Source organism: Phyllobates terribilis, unplaced genomic scaffold, assembly GCF_046119375.1.
Source record: "Phyllobates terribilis strain yellow unplaced genomic scaffold, ASM4611937v1 Scaffold_172__1_contigs__length_4051808, whole genome shotgun sequence".
In the NCBI taxonomy this organism is placed as follows: domain Eukaryota; kingdom Metazoa; phylum Chordata; class Amphibia; order Anura; family Dendrobatidae; genus Phyllobates; species Phyllobates terribilis.
In genome coordinates this window covers 1,247,522-1,271,512 of record NW_027362932.1, presented here as the reverse complement: position 1 = coordinate 1,271,512, position 23,991 = coordinate 1,247,522, and positions in this window count along the sequence as shown.

Sequence of the window (23,991 nt, the reverse complement as noted above, 5' to 3'; positions counted from 1 at the left end):
TGTATAATTTGTGTGTGTGTATTTTTTTTTAAGTTAAAAACAAGTAAAATGCTTGTGGCATCAATATCAAGACTCCAGATATAAGGGCCTATTCACACTGAATTTTGCAATGCATTCATCTCCTCTTTCCAGGCTTCTATCTAAATCCCTGAAAAATGGCATTCAGATGTGCCTTGACATAGCCATTGATTTGAACAAAGGCAAACCAAGGCTAAAGTCTGAATCTTTAGGCTCCATTTTCTCTGCTTTCAGATGTCTCATTTCAGACAGCACAATCCTGAATTTCAGGGATTCAGTTGTAAGCCTTGTGTAAAGACCTGAATGCAGCGCTGAATGTAGTGTGAATAGGTCCTTACATCCTACACCACCTCAGGGGATTGTTGTTATGGAGTATTGCCCCTGGGTGGCCGCAGTTATGACCACCACCAGGGCTCGCGGTCACCCACCATAACTTTGGTATTCTGGGGAGCTGGTATAATGAATATCTGAGAAGAGCCCTAGAGAAGCAAGAACATTGGACAACCAAGAGGTGGTGGCCTCAAGTCAGGTGTAGTGTTCAACAGGGCAAGACTTTCTAACCTGCCCACACACACACACACACACACATATACACACACACACCTGCCCACACAGACACACACACATATACACACACACACACACACACATATACACACACACACCTGCCCACACAGACACACACACATATACACACACACACACACACACACAGCTGCCCACACAGACACAGACACACACCTGCCCACACAGACACACACACACATCTGCCCACACAGACACACACACACACCTGCCCCCCCCACACACACATACACCTGCCCACACACATACACACCTGCCCACACACACACACACAAACACACCTGCCCACACACAAACACACCTGCCCACACACACACACCTGCCCACACACACACACATACACACATCTGCCCACACAGACACACACACACACCTGCCCCCCCCACACACACATACACCTGCCCACACACATACACACCTGCCCACACACACACACATACACACACCTGCCCACACACATACACACCTGCCCACACACACACACAAACACCTGCCCACACACACACACACCTGCCCACACACACACACACATACACACACACACACACACACACACACACACACACACTGGGGGAAATAAATATTTGATCCCTTGCGGGTTTTTCTAAGTTTGCCCACTGACAAAGACATGAACAGTCTATAATTTTAAGGGTAATTTTAACATTGAGAGATAGAATATCCCTGCCCAAAAAAATCAAGAAAATCACATTGTATAGATTAGATATTTTTTTTTGCATTTTGCAGTGAGAAATAAGTATTTCATCCCCTACAAACCATTATGAGTTCTGGCTGCTACAGACCAGTTAGACGCTCCTAATCAACTCGTTACCTGCAGTAAAGACAGCTGTCTTACATAGTCACCTGTATAAAAGACTCTTGTCCACAGACTCCATTAATCAGTCAGACTCTAACCTCTACCACATGGGCAAGACCAAAGAGCTTTCTAAGGATGTCGGGGACAAGATCATAGACCTGCACAAAGCTGGAATGGGCTACACAACCATAAGTAAGACGCTGGGTGAGAAGGAGACAACTGTTGGTGCAATTGTAAGAAAATGAAAGAAATACAAAATGACTGTCAATAGACATTGATCTGGGGCACCATGCAAAATCTCACCTCGTGGGGTATCCTTGATCATGAGGAAGGTGAGAGATCAGTCTAAAACTACACGGGGGGAACTTGCTAATGATCTCCAGGCAGCTGGGACCACAGTCACCAAGCAAACCATTGGTAACACATTCCGCTTTAAAGGTTAAAAATCCTGCAGTGCCCGCGAGGTCCCCCTGCTCAAGAAGGCACATGTGCAGGCCCATCTGAAGTTTGGCAATGAATACCTGGATGATTCTGTGAGTTATTGGGAGAAGGTGCTGTGGTCAGATGAGACAAAAATTGAGCTCTTTAGCATTAACTCAATTGGCCGTGTTTGGAGGAAGAAGAAGGAAGTACAACCCTAAGAACATTGTTCCAACCGTGAAGCATGGTGGGGGAAACATACTTTGGGGGTGCTTTTCTGCAAAGGGGACATGACGACTGCACCGTATTGAAGGGAAGATGGATGGCGTCATGTATCGCGAGATTTTGGCCAACAACCTCCTTCCCTCAGTAAGAGCATTGAAGATGGGTCGTGGCTAGGTCTTTCCAGCAAGGCAATGACCCAAAACATACAGCCAAAGCAACAAAGGAGTGGATCATAAAGAACTACAGTAAGGTCATGGAGTGGCCTAGCCAGTCTCCAGACCTTAATCCCATAGAAAACTTATGGAGGGAGTTAAAGCTCCGATTTGCCAAGCGACAGCCTTAAAATCTTAATGATTTAGAGATGATCTGCAAAGAGGAGTGGAGCAAAATTCCTCCCGACATGTGCACAACCCTCATCATCAGCTACAAACAACGTCTGACTGCTGTGCTGCCAACATGTGTTTTACCACCAAGTATTAAGTGTTGTTTTCCAGAGGGATCAAATACTTATTTCTCACTGCAAAATGCAGAAAAATTATCTAATTTATACAATGTGATTTTCTTCATTTTTTTTTGGGATATTCTATCTCTCAATGTTAAAATTAACCTACCCTTAAAATTATAGACTGTTCATGTCTTTGTCAGTGGGCAAACTAAGAAAGACAGCAGGGGATCAAATAATTATTTCCCCCACTGTGTATATAATTATATATACAGTTATATGAAAAAGTTTGGGCACCCCTATTAAGCTTAATGCTTTCTTAAAATTGGTGTTTTTGCAGCAGCTATTTCAGTTTGATCTATGTAATAACTGTTGGACACAGTAATGTTTCTGCCTTGAAATGAGGTTTATTGTACAGAAAATGTGCAATCCGCATTATACAGGAAGAGGAGGTGAGCTGTGATATCACCTATTGTGAATGGTGGATCCTGTGTTATCTACTGTATATAGAGGTGTTATCAGTCATTGTACAGGAGGAGGTGAGCTGTGATCTCACCTATTGTGAATGGTGGATCCTGTGTTATCTACTGTATATAGAGGTGTTATCATTCATTGTACAGGAGGAGGAGGAGGTGAGCTGTGATATCACCTATTGTGAATGGTGGATCCTGTGTTATCTACTGTATATAGAGGTGTTATCAGTCATTGTACAGGAGGAGGTGAGCTGTGATCTCACCTATTGTGAATGGTGGATCCTGTGTTATCTACTGTATATAGAGGTGTTATCATTCATTGTACAGGAGGAGGAGGTGAGCTGTGATATCACCTATTGTGAATGGTGGATCCCGTGTTACCTACTGTATATAGAGGTGTTATCAGTCATTGTACAGGAGGAGAAGGAGGTGAGCTGTGATCTCACCTATTGTGAATAGAGGATCCTGTGTTATCTACTGTATATAGAGGTGTCATCAGTCATTGTACAGGAGGAGGAGGAGGTGAGCTGTGATCTCACCTATTGTGAATGGTGGATCCCCTGTGTCATCTACTGTATATAGAGGTGTTATCATTCATTGTACAGGAGGAGGAGGAGGTGAGCTGTGATCTCACCTATTGTGAATGGTGGATCCTGTGTTATCTACTGTATATAGAGGTGTTATCAGTCATTGTACAGCATGAGGAGGTGAGCTGTGATATCACCTATTGTGAATGGTGGATCCTGTGTTATCTACTGTATATAGAGGTGTTATCAGTCATTATACAGGAGGAGGAGGTGAGCTGTGATATCACCTATTGTGAATGGTTGGTCCCCTGTGTCATCTAGGGGTGTTTTCAGTCATTGTACAGGAGGAGGAGAAGGAGGTGAGCTGTGATCTCACCTATTGTGAATAGAGGATCCTGTGTTATCTACTGTATATAGAGGTGTTACCAGTCATTGAACAGGAGGAGGAGGAGGTGAGCTGTAATACCACCTATTGTGAATGGTGGATCCTGTGTTATCTACTGTATATAGAGGTGTTATCATTCATTGTACAGGAAGAGGTGAGCTGTGATCTCACCTATTGTGAATGGTGGACCCTGTGTTATCTACTGTATATAGAGGTGTTACCAGTCATTGAACAGGAGGAGGAGGAGGTGAGCTGTAATACCACCTATTGTGAATGGTGGATCCTGTGTTATCTACTGTATATAGAGGTGTTATCAGTCATTGTACAGGAGGAGGAGTAGGTGAGCTGTGATATCACCTATTGTGAATGGTGGATCCTGTGTTACCTACTGTATATAGAGGTTATCAGTCATTGTACAGGAGGAGGAGGAGGTGAGCTGTGATCTCACCTATTGTGAATGGTGGATCCTGTGTTACCTACTGTATATAGAGGTGTTATCAGTCATTGTACAGGAGGAGGAGGTGAGCTGTGATCTCACCTATTGTTAATGGTGGATCCTGTGTTATCTACTGTATATAGAGGTGTTATCAGTCATTGTACAGGAGGAGGAGGAGGAGGAGAGCTGTGACATCACCTATTGTGAATGGTGGGTCCCCTGTGTCATCTGCTATATATAGAGGTGTTATCAGTCATTGTACAGCATGAGGAGGTGAGCTGTGATATCACCTATTGTGAATGGTGGGTCCTGTGTTATCTACTATATATAGAGGTGTTATCAGTCATTGTACAGGAGGAGGAGGAGGAGGAGAGCTGTGACATCACCTATTGTGAATGGTGGGTCCCCTGTGTCATCTGCTATATATAGAGGTGTTATCAGTCATTGTACAGCATGAGGAGGTGAGCTGTGATATCACCTATTGTGAATGGTGGATCCTGTGTTATCTACTGTATATAGAGGTGTTATCAGTCATTGTACAGGAGGAGGAGGTGAGCTGTGATATTTCCTTTTGTGAATGGTGGATCCTGTGTTATCTACTGTATATAGAGGTGTTATCATTCATTGTACAGGAAGAGGTGAGCTGTGATCTCGCCTATTGTGAATGGTGGATCCTGTGTTACCTACTGTATATAGAGGTGTTATCAGTTATTATACAGGGGGAGAAGGTGAGCTGTAATACCACCTATTGTGAATGGTGGGTCCCCTTTGTTATGTACTGTATATAGAGGTGTTATCCGTCATTGTATAGGAGGAGGAGGTGAGCTGTAATACCACCTATTGTGAATGGTGGAACCTGTGTTATCTACTGTATATAGAGGTGTCATCAGTCCTTGTACAGGAGGAGGAGGTGAGCTGTGATATCACCTATTGTGAATGGAGGATCCTGTGTTATCTACTGTATAAAAAGGTGTTATCAGTCATTGTACAGGAGGAGGAGGTGAGCTGTGATATCACCTATTGTGAATGGTGGATCCTGTGTTACCTACTGTATATAGAGGTGTTATCAGTCATTATACAGGGGGATGAGGTGAGCTGTGATACCACCTATTGTGAATGATGGGTCCCCTTTGTTATCTACTGTATAAAGAGGTGTTATCAGTCATTGTACAGGAGGAGGAGGAGGTGAGCTGTGATCTCACCTATTGTGAATGGAGGATCCTGTGTAATCTACTGTATATAGAGGTTTCATCAGTCATTGTACAGGAGGAGGAGGAGGTGAGCTGTGACATCACCTATTGTGAATGGATGGTCCCCTGTGTCATCTACTGTATATAGAGGTGTTATCAGTCATTGTAGAGCATGAGGAGGTGTGCTGTGATATCACCTTTTGTGGATTGTGGATCCTGTGTTATCTACTGTATATAGAGGTGTTATCAGTAATTGTACAGTTGGAGAGGTGAGCTGTGACATCACCTATTGTGAATGGTGTGTTCCCTGTGTCATCTACTGTATATAGAGGTGATATCAGTCATTGTACAGGAGTTGAAGGAGGTGAGCTGTGATATCACCTATTGTGAAAGGTGGATCCTGTGTTATCTACTGTATAAAGAGGTGATATCAGTCATTGTAAAGGAGGAGGAGGTGAGCTGTGATCTCACCTATTGTGAATAGTGGATCCTGTGTTATCTACTGTACATAGAGGTGTTATCAGTCATTGTACAGGAGGAGGAGGAGGTGAGCTGTGATATCACCTATTGTGAATGGTGGATCCTGTGTTATCTACTGTATATAGAGGTGTTATCAGTCATTGTGCAGGAGGAGGAGGAGGTGAGCTGTAATACCACCTATTGTGATTGTTGGGTCCCCTGTGTTATCTACTGTATGTAGAGGTGTTATCAGTCATTGTACAGGAGGAGGAGGGGGTGAGCTGTGATCTTACCGATTGTGAATGGTGGATCCTGTGTAATCTAATGTATATAGAGGTGTTATCGTTCATTGTACAGGAGGAGGAGGTGATCTGTGATATCGCCTATTGTGAATGGTGGGTCTCCTGTGTTACCTACTGTATATAGAGGTGTTATCAGTCATTGTACAGGAGGAGGAGGAGGTGAGCTGTGACATCACCTATTGTGAATGGTGGGTCCTCTGTGTCATCTACTGTATATAGAGGTGTTAATAGTCATTGTACAGGAGGAGGAGGAGGTGAGCTGTGATATCACCTATTGTGAATGGTGGATCCTGTGTTATCTACTGTATATAGAGGTGTTATCAGTCATTGTACAGGGGAGGAGGTGAGCTGTAATACCACCTATTGTGAATGGTGGGTCCCCTGTGTTATCTACTGTATATAGAGGTGTTATCATTCATTGTACAGGAAGAGGTGAGCTGTGATCTCGCCTATTGTGAATGGTGTATCCTGTTTTATCTACTGTATATAGAGGTGTTATCAGTCACTGTACAGAGGAGGAGGTGAGCTGTGATCTCACCTATTGTGAATGGTGGATTCTGTGTAATCTACTGTATATAGAGGTGTTATCATTCATTGTACAGGAGGAGGAGGTGATCTGTGACATCACCTATTGTGAATGGAGGATCCTGTGTTACCTGCGGTACATAGATTTGTTATCAATCATTATACAGGAAGAGGAGGTGAGCTGTGATATCACCTATTGTGAATGGTGGATCCTCTGTGTTATCTACTGTATATAGAGGTGTTATTAGTCATTGTACAGGAGGAGGAGGAGGTGAGCTGTGATATCGCCTATTGTGAATGGTGGATCCTGTGTTAACTACTGTATATAGAGGTGTTATCAGTCATTGTACAGGAGGAGGAGTAGGTGAGCTGTGATATCACCTATTGTGAATTGTGGATCCTGTGTTACCTACTGTATATAGATGTGTTATCAGTCATTATACAGGGGGAGAAGGTGAGCTGTAATACCACCTATTGTGAATGGTGGGTCCCCTTTGTTATGTACTGTATATAGAGGTGTTATCTGTCATTGTATAGGAGGAGGAGGTTAGCTGTGATATCACTTATTGTGAATGGTGGATCCTGTGTTACCTACTGTATATAGAGGTGTTATCAGTCATTATACAGGAGGAGGAGGTGAGCTGTGATATCACCTATTGTGAATGTTTGGTCCCCTGTGTTAACTACTGTATATAGATGTGTTATCAGTCATTGTACAGGAGGAGGTGAGCTGTGATGACACTTATTGTGAATGGTGGATCCTGTGTTATCTACTGTATATAGAGGTGTTATCAGTCATTGTACAGGAGGAGAAGGTGAGCTGTGATATCACCTATTGTGAATGGTGGATCCTGTGCTATCTACTGTATATAGATGTGTTATCAGTCATTGTATAGGAGGAGGAGGGGGTGAGCTGTGATCTCACCTATTGTGAATGGTGGATCCTGTGTTATCTACTGTATATAGAGGTGTTATCAGTCATTATACAGGATGAGGAGGTGAGCTGTGATATCACCTATTGTGAATGGTGGGTCCCCTGTGTTATCTACTGTATATAGAGGTGTTATCAGTCATTGTACAGGAGGAGGTGAGGTGTTATCAGTCATTGTACAGTAGGAGGTGAGCTGTGATATCACCTATTGTGAATGGTGGGTCCCCTGTGTTATCTACTGTATATAGAGGTGTTATCAGTCATTGTACAGGAGGAGGAGGTGAGCTGTGATCTCACCTATTGTGAGTGGTGGATCCTGTGTTATCTACTGTATATAGAGGTGTTATCAGTCATTGTACAGGAGGAGGAGGGGGTGAGCTGTGATCTCACCTATTGTGAATGGTGGATACTGTGTTACCTACTGTATATAGAGGTGTTATCAGTCATTATACAGGAAGAGGAGTTGAGCTGTGATATCTATTGTGAATGGTGGATCCTGTGTTACCTACTGTATATAGAGGTGTTATCAGTCATTATAAAGGAGGAGGAGGAGGAGGTGAGTTGTGATCTCACCTATTGTAAATGGTGGATCCTGTGTTATCTACTGTATATAGAGGTGTTATCAGTCATTGTACAGGAGGAGGAGGGGGTGAGCTGTGATCTCACCTATTGTAAATGGTGGATCCTGTGTTATCTACTGTATATAGAGGTGTTATCATTCATTGTACAGGAGGAGGAGGTGGTGAGCTGTGATATCACCTATTGTAAATGGTGGATCCTGTGTTATCTACTGTATATAGAGGTGTTATCAGTCATTATACAGGAGGAGGAGGTGTGCTGTGATATCACCTATTGTGAATGGTGGATCCTGTGTAATCTACTATATATAGAGGTGTTATCAGTCATTGTACAGGAGGAGGAGGTGAGCTGTAATATCACCTATCGCCACGGAAGACTATCGCTGGGGGTTGTAGTCTTCAGTGGCGGTGACCCGGTCCGTGCCCAGGGCTTTCAAACCAGTGGCAGTCTTAGTGTAATAATAAGTGTCCGACTACGCTACCCGTGGATTGCGGTCAGTGGAGACCGCCGCTGTGCCGCAGACTGCTGATGTTGTATGCGCAGCCAAGTATGGGATAACTGCCCACGGGAGAAGCATTGCCTCAGGGCAGCTAGTGTGCATGATGGGAGTGATGGTGTGAGCGTCCCAGTACTAATGGTGCTGGTGCGGCGATGAAACACAGAGACGTGTGGTTGCAGTTTCCAATGCTTTACTCACAGTTCTTTACTGGTCCTAGTCACGTCTGTACCGGCGGTGACTGCCCAAGCCGTGCTGCGTCCACCAGGCAAGGGGCTCGACCAACTCCCAGGCAATTCCAGAGCGTGGCACAGGGCTCCCTTCTCTTTCTTGCTCTGGCCGTCCCCACCAGTGACCCACCTTTGTCCAGCTTCCTCGGGCCTTCTCTTGGCGAAACCTCTCTCCGGTTTCCCTGACCCTATGTGGTATGCTTTCCTGGTGGATGTAGTGAGGGGTCGCACCAAGATGTGGTCACAACCTTCGGTCTTTGGCTGAGGAATTTGTTGCCTCCACCAATTTGGGTTCCGGTACCCTGCTCTGCCAACCCTTCACCCGCACTCTCCTGGGCCTATGGGGTCCCTTCTTCTCTGGTGTCTCTGAGCCTCTCTTAATGTGCTGTTCCTTGTTTCCTTTCTGTTCCAGTTCCTTGCTGTTTCTGTTCCTCTCCTCTGGCTCTGGCCTCCACTCCAGGCCGGCCTCGTGGAGCTGGGCCCAGACTGAGCCACAGCTCCCTGTCAGCCCTCTCTGGCTGAACTCTCCTTCTCTCTTCTCCTCCTGACTGGACTGAACTGACTACTCTAAGATGGTGCCCACCTTATATACCTCCTTCTATGTGTGAGCCCAGGTGACTAGCAACCAATGGGCTCCTACCTATGCCCAGAGAGCCACCCCTATCTGCTCCTACACCACTGGGTTTTCCTCCCCCTCCCCACTCCAGCCAGGGACATGGTCAGTTGTGCCTACATATATATATAAATGGGAGCCCCGTAGAGCTGTCCCTCGGAAATGGGGTGTGTGTGGTGTATGCAGCTTACTGAGTCCTGGTCCACACTCCATCCTTACCCGGGAGTGGAATATCACACCTCTGGGTCGAGGTGCAATACCCCTGTAGCAGCCGAGCCCTCAGGGTGCTACACATGTATGACCGGCCGCTCTGTTAACTCCTCCTGGCGGAGGCAGGGTGCATGTATGACCGGACGCTCTGTTAACTCCTCCTGGCGGAGGCAGGGTGCATGTATGACCGGCCGCTCTGTTAACTCCTCCTGGCGGAGGCAGGGTGCATGTATGACCGGCCGCTCTGTTAACTCCTCCTGGCGGAGGCAGGGTGCATGTATGACCGGCCGCTCTGTTAACTCCTCCTGGCGGTGGTCTTCTGGCTACAGGAATACTGAGGCCACCAGTGGTGGTATCCGCTGCATAGGTTATGATTGATCTCATCTCTTCCAATCATCATGTAATTCACCAGATTTTTAATATACCGTATATACTCGAGTATAAGCCGAGTTTTTCAGCACATTTTTTGTTCTGATAAAGCCCCTCTCGGCTTATACTCTGGTATATACTCGAGTATATAGAAATTCTGGTGGTGGATAGTGCTGGGGGAGGTTGCGACGGTGGAGGAGCGGGGCACACGCAGTAGCCGCTGCTGCAGCTACCACGTGTGCCCGCGCTAAAGAGAAATTAATATTCCCTCTTCTCCACTCCCATGGGCGTGGAGAAGAATGAATATTCATTCTCTTTAGTAGCGGACACAGAGAAGCGTTGAGCCGCAGTTCCTGCTGACAGTGCCCGCTACTAAAGAGAGTGCATATTCACTCTTCTCCACGCCCATAGTCCCGGGGTGGAGAGGAGTGAATGTGCCAGCAGCTCAGCGTCTGAGAGCGCATGGCAGTGACGTCATGCGCAGCTCAGATGCTGACATGAGCTGCTGCAGCAGAAAAGGACGCAGAGCAGAGGTGAGGAAGGAAGGTGAGTATAAGGGTATGTGCACATGGGCGTTATTGGCAGCGCTTTGAACGCAGCATACTTTATGCTGCGTCCAAAGCGCTGCACGCTGGTAAATCCGCATGTGTTCATTGAGCCATGCGGATTCACCGCATCCTATACATTGCACTGATAGAATTTCTCTTGCGGAGACTAGTGTCTCCGCAAGAGAAATTGACATACTGAGGTCTGGGAAGACGCGCCGCATGTCCGTGTCTGCGGGTGAGCCGCAGGTGTATGGAGACGCATAGTGGGCATGGGATCTGTATAAATCCCATCCACTATTCTATAACATCTGGCATCTGCGGATTGCACGCAGCGCAAGTGCGCAGCGTACAATCCGCAGCAATAACTGATCGTGTGCACGTACCTTCAGTGTTTGATTATTTTTTTGTGTGTGCAGTAATGCGGCCATGCATACCAGGATTGGGGAATGAGGGGGTCCATACATACCAGGATTGGGGATGGGAAGGCCATACATACCAGGATTGGGTATGAGGAGGCCATGCATACCAGGATTGGGGATGGGGGGCATACAATCCCGGATTGGGGGATGAGGGGGCCCACACATACCAGGATTGGGGATAGGGGTGCCATGCATACCAGGATTGGGGATGAGGAGGCCATGCATACCAGGATTGGGGATGAGGGGACCATACATACCAGGATTAGACATGAGGGTGCCATGCATACGAGGATTGGGGATGGGGGGGCATGCATACCAGGATTGGGGGATGAGGGGTACCGTACATACCAGGATTGGGGGATGAGGGGTGTCATACATACCTGGATTGGGGGATGAGGGCTGCCATGCATACCTGGATTGGGGATGAGGGCTGCCATGCATACCTGGATTGGGGATGAGGGCTGCCATGCATACCAGGATTGGGGATGAGGGGGGCATGTATACCAGGATTAGGGATGAGGGGGCCATGTACAACAGAATTGGGGATGAGGGTGCCATGCGTACCAGGATTGGGGATGAGGGGGCCATGCGTACCAGGATTGGGGATGAGGGGGCCATGCGTACCAGGATTGGGGATGAGGGGGCCATGCGTACCAGGATTGGGGATGAGGGGGCCATGCGTACCAGGATTGGGGATGAGGGAGCCATGCACAACAGAATTAGGGATGAGGGGTCCATGCATACCAGGATTGGGGATGAGGGGGCCATGCGTACCAGGATGGGGAAATTTACCAGTAGCTGCTGCATTTCCCAAATTAGGGTTTATACTCAAGTCAATAAGTTTTCCCAGTTTTTTGTGGTAAAATTAGGTGCCTTGGCTTATACTCGAGCATATACGGTAATTTATATTTCTATTTTTTCAGCGTTTTCAGATCTCTGCTTGCCATCAATGAATGAGAATATTCTTAATTACATCGCGAGGCATAAAATCTGTACAGCATATTGCGTAGACCCCAGTTAGTAAATGATTAGCAGTGAGAGGAATCCGGTCTGTGTAACAAACATGGTCCCATTCACTGAAAGCAAGCCGAGATATTGAAATCACTAATAATTCAGTTACTTTTTTGTTTTCCTCTTTTTCCAGCGCTCAGATTTTGAATGATCAGATGGTTATACTGAATGCATACGGGGGTCCGCAAGAAACGCCATCACTTGAGCCCCCCAAACCTGTCCCAGCGATCTGCGAGAAAGCCCCTTCCGCCGCCGCCAGGGACACCGTCCACTCATTCTCCGCGTACACGAGGATGAAGCCGGACTGGGCTCTGAAGTGAGTGAGACCGCGGTGCGCGGCACTGGGCGCGGGGGGTTCTGTAACCTCATCATACACTTTGTATCCAAGATCTCTGCTTTCTGTCACTGAATAGGAACATTTCACTTTCCATTAAGGTACTGAAAACCTGTGCAGCCCCGACACTTCTCACAGCTGAGGTTTTGCCTCTATATCATGTAACTTTAGGTGACACCAGCCACGGGCGATGGGCTTCCTGCCGCCGTGGTCGGTGTCTTTTGATAAAATCTCTTTTCCCCATACAGATGTCTTGACGACAACAACTGGGATGTGCATCAAGCAAAGAAAGTGTTTCATCACCTGAAGGTAAATGGTTTTATTAAGCAACCTACTTGCTGACTGTCTCCAGTGACCTGAAGCCGACACCTGCACTGTATCTCTGAAGGTCTTTGCATGTGTCCTGTGGAGGTGTTTAGAGGTTCAGTGCTGCCCTCTATTGGCCAGAGCTGATTACAGCTGCAAAGATCAGTTCTTGCTCTATGGAATCACTGTACATACAATATCTGGAGAAAAGTATGTGCCCCCTCCACATTCACCTCCAGGGAGCTCTCACCTCCCATCTTACACCCATAGACATTAATATGGAGTCGCTCCTCCACAGATAGAACGGCTTCTGCTCTTCTGGGAAGGATTTCTATAAGATTTTGGAGGCATTGGTGGGAATTGTTGCCCCTTCATCCAGAAGACATCACACCGCAACGGGACCAGATGTTACACCGGGGGACGATGGGGTCGGAAGTTATGCATGGGGGGCGATGGCACTGAATGTTATGCACAGCAGGGGGAAGGGCCAGACGTTATGCATCGGGGGTCGATGGGACCGGACGTTATGCACAGGAGGAGCAATGGGGCTGGATGTTATACACCAGGAAGGGGGGGGATGGGACCGGACATGATACATCCGGGGAGGGGACGAAATGGGGCAGGACATTATACACCGGGGGGGCAAGATGGTGCCGGACGTTATGCACAGGAGGAGCAATGGGGCTGGATGTTATACACCAGGAAGGGGGGAGATGGGACCGGACATGATACATCCGGGGAGGGGACGAGATGGGGCAGGACATTATACACCGGGGGGGGGCAAGATGGTGCCGGACGTTATGCACCGGGGGGGATGGTGGGGCCAGGTATTATTCTAGCTCACAGCTGGGGGTTCGGGGCGGGAGACCCCTCTATAATATCTATAAGCACTAATACGGTATATAGAGAGCAGTCGTCTTGATAAGAGAATCCATTTAATGTTTATCTCCATATAAATGGAGAACCCCTTTAAGAGCGCTCACCCCCTGACTGTATAAAGGGGTAAATGATGCTTCTGTCTGGTCTCCAGGTTTACACGTATGATTTGGTTTTCCTTTATTATCGGTTTCCCTTTACAGAGTCGGGGTGCCATTCCTCCGGAGGCCTTTGAAGTGAAGGCGCTGGCGGCCGCCATGTCTGGATAAGGTGTGCGAGGACGAGTCTCCGCTGATCCGACTTCTGGTTACACGGAGGAGATTCCTGATTTCTTTTGTCCTTCTGTTCATGTCCTCGTGTTTCTTGTCTGTTGTTCGGGGTCTTGTGGTACAAATGGTAAAATGTGGCCTCGTTCCTGTCGTGTAGACGGCACCAAAGGTTTCTGCAGAGAATCTGCAGCGTTCTGTTACTGCTGCTCTGTGAGAAGGAAATTGTGCGATGTGGACGGAGGAAATATTGTTTCTTGTATTATAGGGTTTTATGGCTTCACTTTTGTATAAAACATCCATTAAAGGAAGCGTTCTGTTACTAGATGTTATATTGTGTGACTCCACCGCGCCCACGACTCACGCTCTACACCCGTCCTCACTATTGTGTGACTCCACCGCACCCACGACTCACGATCTACACCCGTCCTCACTATTGTGTGTTACCACCGCACCCACGACTCACGATCTACACCCGTCCTCACTATTGTGTGACTCCACCGCGCCCACGACTCACGATCTACACCCGTCCTCACTATTGTGTGACTCCACCGCGCCCACGACTCACGATCTACACCCGTCCTCACTATTGTGTGACTCCACCGCGCCCACAACTCACGATCTACACCCGTCCTCACTATTGTGTGACTCCACCGCGCCCACGACTCACGATCTACACCCGTCCTCACTATTGTGTGACTCCACCGCACCCACGACTCACGATCTACACCCGTCCTCACTATTGTGTGTTACCACCGCGCCTACGACTCACGATCTACACCCGTCCTCACTATTGTGTGACTCCACCGCACCCACGACTCACGATCTACACCCGTCCTCACTATTGTGTGTTACCACCGCGCCCACGACTCACGATCTACACCCGTTCTCACTATTGTGTGTTACCACCGCGCCCACGACTCACGATCTACACCCGTCCTCACTATTGTGTGACTCTACCGCGCCCACGACTCACGATCTACACCCGTCCTCACTATTGTGTGAATCCACCGCGCCCACGACTCACGATCTACACCCGTCCACACTATTGTGTGAATCCACCGCGCCCACGACTCACGCTCTACACCCGTCCTCACTATTGTGTGAATCCACCGCGCCCACGACTCACGATCTACACCCGTCCTCACTATTGTGTGAATCCACCGCGCTCACGATCTACACCCGTCCTCACTATTGTGTGAATCCACCACGCCCACCACTCACGCTCTACACCCGTCCTCACTACTGTGACACTACCGCGCCCACGACTCACGATCTACACCCGTCCTCACTATTGTGTTACCACCGCACCCACGACTCACAATCTACACCCGTCCTCACTATTGTGTGTTACCACCGCGTCCATGACTCGCGCTCTACACCCGTCCTCACTATTGTGTGTTACCACCACATCCACGACTCACGATCTACACCCGTCCTCACTATTGTATGATACCACCGCGCCCACGACTCACGCTCTACACCCGTCCTCACTATTGTGTTACCACCGCGTCCACGACTCATGATCTACACCCATCCTCACTATTGTGTACCACCATGTCCACGCCTCACGATCTACACCCGTCCTCACTATTGTGATACCACCGCGTCCACGACTCACGCTCTACACCCGTCCTCACTATTGTATGATACCATCGGGTCCACGACTCACGATCTACACCCGTCCTCACTATTGTGTGTTACCACCGCGTCCACGACTCACGATCTACACCCGTCCTCACTATTGTGTGTTACCACCGCGCCCACGACCTCACGATCTACACCCGTTCTCACTATTGTGTGTTACCACCGTGCCCACGACTCACGATCTACACCCGTCCTCACTATTGTGATACCACCATGTCCACGACTCACGCTCTACACCCGTCCTCACTATTGTGTGATACCACCGCGTCCACGACTCACGCTCTACACCCGTCCTCACTATTGTATGATACCACCGGGTCCATGACTCACGATCTACACCCGTTCTCACTATTGTGTGTTACCACTGCGCTCACGATCTACACCCGTCCTCACTATTGTGTGTTACCACCGCGCCCACGACCTACACCCGTCCTCACTATTGTGATACCACCGGGTCCACGACTCACGATCTACACCCGTCCTCACTATTGTGTGTTACCACCGCGTCCATGACTCACGCTCTACACCCGTCCTCACTATTGTATGATACCACCGCGCCCACGACTCACGATCTACACCCGTCCTCACTATTGTATGATACCACCGCATCCACGACTGACGATCTACACCCGTCCTCACTATTGTGTGACTCCACCGCGCCCACGACTCACGCTCTACACCCGTCCTCACTATTGTGTGTTACCACCACATCCACGACTCACGATCTACACCCGTCCTCACTATTGTATGATACCACCGCGCCCACGACTCACGCTCTACACCCGTCCTCACTATTGTGTGTTACCACCGCGTGCACGACTCGTGATCTACACCCGTCCTCACTATTGTATACCACCATGTCCACGCCTCACGATCTACACCCGTGCTCACTATTGTGATACCACCGCGTCCACGACTCACGCTCTACACCCGTCCTCACTATTGTATGATACCATCGGGTCCACGACTCACGATCTACACCCGTCCTCATTATTGTGTGTTACCACCGCGTCCACGACTCACGATCTACACCCGTCCTCACTATTGTGTTACCACCGCGCCCACGACTCACGATCTACACCCGTCCTCACTATTGTGTTACCACCGCGCCCACGACTCACGATCTACACCCGTCCTCACTATTGTGATACCACCATGTCCACGACTCGCGCTCTACACCCGTCCTCACTATTGTGTGTTACCACCCCGTCCACGACTCATGATCTACACCCGTCCTCACTATTGTGACACTACCGCGTGCACGACTCACGATCTACACCTGTCCTCACTATTGTGTGTTACCACCGCGTCCATGACTCACGATCTACAATCGTCCTCACTATTGTGATACCACCGTGTCCACGACTCACGATCTACACCCGTCCTCACTATTGTGTTACCACCATGTCCACGCCTCACGCTCTACACCCGTCCTCACTATTGTGATACCACCACGTCCACGACTCACGCTCTACACCCGTCCTCACTATTGTGATACCACCGTGTCCACGACTCACGCTCTACACCCGTCCTCACTATTGTGATACCACCGCGTCCACGACTCACGCTCTACACCCGTCCTCACTATTGTGATACCACCGCGTCCACGACTCACGATCTACACTCGTCCTCACTATTGTGATACCATCGCGTCCACGACTCACGATCTACACCCGTCCTCACTATTGTGATACCGCGTCCACGACTCACGCTCTACACTCGTCCTCACTATTGTGATACCACCGCATCCACGACTCACGGTCTACACTCGTCCTTACTATTGTGGTACCACCGCGTCCACGACTCACGATCTACACTCGTCCTCACTATTGTGATACCACCGTGTCCACGACTCACGATCTACACCCGTCCTCACTATTGTGATACCACCGCGTCTACGACTCACGATCTACACCCGTCCTCACTATTGTGACACTACCGCGTCCACGACTCACGCTCTACACCCGTGCTCACTATTGTGATACCACCGTGTCCACGACTCACTATCTACACGTGCATTTCGTATGGAGGAAATAGTTTCTTGAATTATAGGGTTTTAAGACTTCAGAGCGAATGTTCACTTTTGTATAAAACATCCATTAAAGGTTCTGTTACTAGATGTGATTATATTGTGTGACAACACAGAGTCCACGCCTCACGATCTACACCCGTCCTCACTATTGTGATACCACCATGTCCACGACTCGCGCTCTACACCCGTCCTCACTATTGTGTGTTACCACCCCGTCCACGACTCATGATCTACACCCGTCCTCACTATTGTGACACTACCGCGTGCACGACTCACGATCTACACCTGTCCTCACTATTGTGTGTTACCACCGCGTCCACGACTCACGATCTACAATCGTCCTCACTATTGTGATACCACCGTGTCCACGACTCACGATCTACACCCGTCCTCACTATTGTGTTACCACCATGTCCACGCCTCACGCTCTACACCCGTCCTCACTATTGTGATACCACCACGTCCACGACTCACGCTCTACACCCGTCCTCACTATTGTGATACCACCGTGTCCACGACTCACGCTCTACACCCGTCCTCACTATTGTGATACCACCGCGTCCACGACTCACGCTCTACACCCGTCCTCACTATTGTGATACCACCGCGTCCACGACTCACGATCTACACTCGTCCTCACTATTGTGATACCATCGCGTCCACGACTCACGATCTACACCCGTCCTCACTATTGTGATACCGCGTCCACGACTCACGCTCTACACTCGTCCTCACTATTGTGATACCACCGCGTCCACGACTCACGGTCTACACTCGTCCTTACTATTGTGGTACCACCGCGTCCACGACTCACGATCTACACTCGTCCTCACTATTGTGATACCACCGTGTCCACGACTCACGATCTACACCCGTCCTCACTATTGTGATACCACCGCGTCTACGACTCACGATCTACACCCGTCCTCACTATTGTGACACTACCGCGTCCACGACTCACGCTCTACACCCGTGCTCACTATTGTGATACCACCGTGTCCACGACTCACTATCTACACGTGCATTTCGTATGGAGGAAATAGTTTCTTGAATTATAGGGTTTTAAGACTTCAGAGCGAATGTTCACTTTTGTATAAAACATCCATTAAAGGTTCTGTTACTAGATGTGATTATATTGTGTGACAACACAGAGTCCATGCCTCACGCTCTACACCCGTCCTCACTATTGTGCTACCACCATGTCCACGCCTCACGCTCTACACCCGTCCTCACTATTGTGCTACCACCATGTCCATGCCTCACGCTCTACACCCGTCCTCACTATTGTGCTACCACCATGTCCATGCCTCACGCTCTACACCCGTCCTCACTATTGTGCTACCACCATGTCTACACCTCACGCTCTACACCCGTCCTCACTATTGTGATTATCATGTCCATGCCTCACGCTCTACACCCTTCCTCACTATTGTGCTACCACCATGTCCACGCCTCACGCCCTACACCCGTCCTCACTATTGTGTTACCACCATGTCCACCCCTCACGCTCTACACCCGTCATCACTATTGTGATACCACCATGTCCACGCCTTACGCTCTACACCCGTCCTCACTATTGTGATACCACAATGTCCCCGCCTCACGCTCTACACCCGTCCTCACTATTGTGATACCACCATGTCCACGCCTTACGCTCTACACCCGTCCTCACTATTGTGATACCACCATGTCCACGCCTCACGCTCTACACCTGTCCTCACTATTGTGTTACCACCATGCCCACGCCTCACGCTCTACAGCCGTCATCACTATTGTGATACCACCATGTCCACGCCTCACGCTCTACACCTGTCCTCACTATTGTGTTACCACCATGTCCACGCCTCACGCTCTACAGCCGTCCTCACTATTGTGATACCACCATGTCCACGCCTCACGCTCTACACCCGTCCTCACTATTGTGATACTACCATGTCCATGCCCCATGCTCTACACCCGTCCTCACTATTGTGATACCACCATGTCCACGCCTCACGCTCTACACCCGTCCTCACTATTGTGATACCACCATGTCCACGCCTCACGCTCTACACCCGTCCTCACTATTGTGATACCACCATGTCCACGCCTCACGATCTCACCCGTCCTCACTATTGTGATACCACCATGTCCACGCCTCACGCTCTACACCCGTCCTCACTATTGTGATACCACCATGTCCACGCCTCACGCTCTACACCCGTCCTCACTATTGTGATACCACCATATCCACGCCTCACGATCTCACCCATCCTCACTATTGTGATACCACCATGTCTACGCCTCACGCTCTACACCCGTCCTCACTATTGTGATACCACCATGTCCACGCCTCACGCTCTACACCCGTCCTCACTATTGTGATACCACCATGTCCACGCCTCACGATCTCACCCGTCCTCACTATTGTGATACCACCATGTCCACGCCTCACGATCTCACCCGTCCTCACTATTGTGATACCACCATGTCCACGCCTCACGCTCTACACCCGTCCTCACTATTGTGATACCACCATGTCCACGCCTCACGCTCTACACCCATCCTCACTATTGTGATACCACCATGTCCACGCCTCACGCTCTACACCCGTCCTCACTATTGTGATACCACCATGTCCACGCCTCACGCTCTACATCCGTCCTCACTATTGTGATACCACCATGTCCACGCCTCACGCTCTACACCCGTCCACGCCTCACGCTCTACACCCGTCCTCACTATTGTGATACCACCATGTCCACGCCTCACGCTCTACACCCGTCCTCACTATTGTGATACCACCATGTCCACGCCTCACGATCTCACCCGTCCTCACTATTGTGATACCACCATGTCCACGCCTCACGCTCTACACCCGTCCTCACTATTGTGATACCACCGTGTCCACGCCTCACGCTCTACACCCGTCCTCTCTATTGTGATACCACCATGTCCACGCCTCACGCTCTACACCCGTCCTCACTATTGTGATACCACCATGTCCACGCCTCACGATCTCACCCATCCTCACTATTGTGATACCACCATGTCTACGCCTCACGCTCTACACCCGTCCTCACTATTGTGATACCACCATGTCCACGCCTCACGCTCTACACCCGTCCTCACTATTGTGATACCACCATGTCCACGCCTCACGATCTCACCCGTCCTCACTATTGTGATACCACCATGTCCACGCCTCACGATCTCACCCGTCCTCACTATTGTGATACCACCATGTCCACGCCTCACGCTCTACACCCGTCCTCACTATTGTGATACCACCATGTCCACGCCTCACGCTCTACACCCATTCTCACTATTGTGATACCACCATGTCCACGCCTCACGCTCTACACCCGTCCTCACTATTGTGATACCACCATGTCCACGCCTCACGCTCTACACCCGTCCTCACTATTGTGATACCACCATGTCCACGCCTCACGCTCTACACCAATCCTCACTATTGTGTGTTACCACCATGTCCACGCCTCACGCTCTACACCCGTCCTCACTATTGTGATACCACCATGTCCACGCCTCACGCTCTACATCCGTCCTCACTATTGTGATACCACCATGTCCACGCCTCACGCTCTACACCAGTCCTCACTATTGTGATACCACCATGTCCACGCCTCACGCTCTACACCGGTCCTCACTATTCTGTGATAACACAGGCGCTTAGTGCACCTTTGGCGAGGCCAAACATTTAAAACGAGTCTGACAGCACAGAACGACTGTTTAAACCAAGCACCGGCCCTCGGTGCACCGTGATTTGGCCAAACATTGCTCTATGAAGCCAGAGCTATCATCAAAGGTGGGGGGGGGGGGGGCGAGGTGTGCAAATGGAGAGAAAACAAGCACGTGGGAAGGCGACCTTCAATGTTTGGCTGCAACATGATGCACTAAGCGCCTGCGCTTGGTTTGAACAGTCATTCTGTGCTGACAGACTCCCTTTTAGGTTGACTGCACAAGTCCATCAAGTTCAACCAGTACAATAACACGTTGATCTAGAGCAGTGTTCCCCAAACCCCATCCTCACGGCCCCCACAGGTCACGTTTTCAGGATTTCCATAGTGTTGCACAGGTGAGAGAATTCCTGATGTCTTGATGATACTTCCATCACCTGTGTAACACTAAGGAGATCCTGAAAACATGACCTGTGGGGCCATGAGGACTGGAGTTTGGGAAACACTGATCTAGAGGAAAGAAAACAAAAACCCCGGGAGACAGATGCTAATTGCCCCATATCAGGGGAAAATTCCTTCCTGACTCCACAAACGGCAATCAGGCGAGTTCCCTGGATCACCATCATCACACAATCTAGAAACTATAAGAATATATTCTTCAAGAAAGGTGTCCAGGCCCTCCTTGTATACTGGTAGTGAATCCACCATGACAGCATCATGTGACAGAGAGATCCATAGTCTTAATGCTCTTACAGTAAAGAATCCCCGTCTGTTATTATGATTAGACTAGATGGTGGCCCGATTCTAATGCATCGGGTATTCTAGAATAGGTATGCGGCCGACCGGGCGCAATCAGCAGAGCTGTGTTTCAATTTTGCGGCAAAATCGCTGATTGGTCGAGGCCGGCAACCGTAACCAATCAGCAAAGCGGTGTTAAAATTTGGCGCCTATATCGCAGATTGGTCGCGAGTAATCAGCACAGCGGTGTTTAAATTTGGCACTAATAATGCTGATTATTCGAGACCGGTAACCGCGACCAATCAGCAGAGCGGTGTTTAAATTTGGCGCCAATTTCGCTGCTTTGTCGCGGCCGGCCACCGCGACCAATCAGCGAAGCGGTGTTTAAATTTGGCACCAATATGGCTGATTGGTCACGGCCGGCGGCCTCGACCAATCAGCAGAGCGTTTAAATTTGGTGCCAATTTCGCTGCTTGGTCGCGGCCGGCCACCGCGACCAATCAGCGAAGCGGTGTTTAAATTTGGCACCAATACTGCTGATTGATCTCGGCCGGCGGCCTCGACCAATCAGCAGAGCGGTGGTTGAATTTTGCGCCAAAATCGCTTAGTCGCGGGCGGCGGCCGCGACCAATCAGCAAACCGTGTTAGTGAGGACTGGAGAGCATGTTTAAATTTCGCGCCAAAATCGCTAATTAATCGCGGCTGACGGCCGCGACCAATCAGCAGAGCGTTGTTTAAATTTGGCACAAAATAACGCAGATTGGTCGCGGCCGGTGGTTGCGACCAATCAGCAGAGTGAGGTTTAAATTTGGCCCCAATACTGCTGATTGATCTCGGCCAGCGACCGCGATCAATCAGCAGAGCGGTGTTTAAATTTGGCGCCAAAATCGCTGATTGGTCGCAGCTGGAGTCCGCGACCAATCAGCAGAGCGTTGTTTAAATTTGGCGCCAATCTCGGTGATTGGACGCGTCTGGCGTCCGCATCCAATCAGCACAGCGGTGTTTAACTTTAGCGCCAAGATCACTGATTGGTCGCGCTCTCTGCACGCGACCAATCAGCGAATCGTATTGGTGAGGAGCGGGGAGCGGAATCGTATTAGTGAGGACCGGGGAGCGCCGCTGCCTGTGCGGCTACTTCCACTGCGAGAACCCGGGACATGAGCGGGCGCTCGCAGCAGAAATATCCCGACCGGCAGCGCCGCTCCCCGGTCCTCCCTTCACACCCTAGCCGCTGATGTCTCCACAGTATCCGCATGGTGTTACAAAGGTCCGGACATTTGTGTTAAAAATCGCTGATTGGTCGCTGGCGCTGCCCGCGACCAATCACCGATTTGGGTGCCAAATTCAAATATCGACCGCGACCAATCAGCACAGCGGTGTTTAAATGTGGAGCCAAGATCGGTGATTGGTCGCGGCCGATATTTAAATTTGGCGCCCAAATCGGTGATTGGTCGCGGGCAGCACCAGCGATCAATCAGCGATTTTTAACACAAATGTCCGGACCTTTGTAACACCATGCGGATACTGTGGGGACATCAGCGGCTAGGGTGTGAAGGGAGGACCGGGGAGCGGCTCTGCGGGTCGGGATACTTCTGCTCCGAGCGCCTGCTCATGTCCCGGGTTCTCGGAGCGGAAGTAGCTGCACAGGCAGCGCCGCTGACATCCATGCGGCTAGGGCGTGAAGGGAGGACCGGGGAGCGGCGCTGACATCCAATTGGTCGTGGCCGGTATTTAAATGTGCCGCACAAATCGTTGATTGGTCGCGGACTTGGCCCGCGACCAATCACTGATCTTGCGGCCAAAGTGAAACACTACTGTGCTGATTGGTCTCGGACGCTGCCCGCGACCAATCACCGATTTGGGCACCAAATTTAAATATCGGTCGCGACCAATCACAGATCTTTG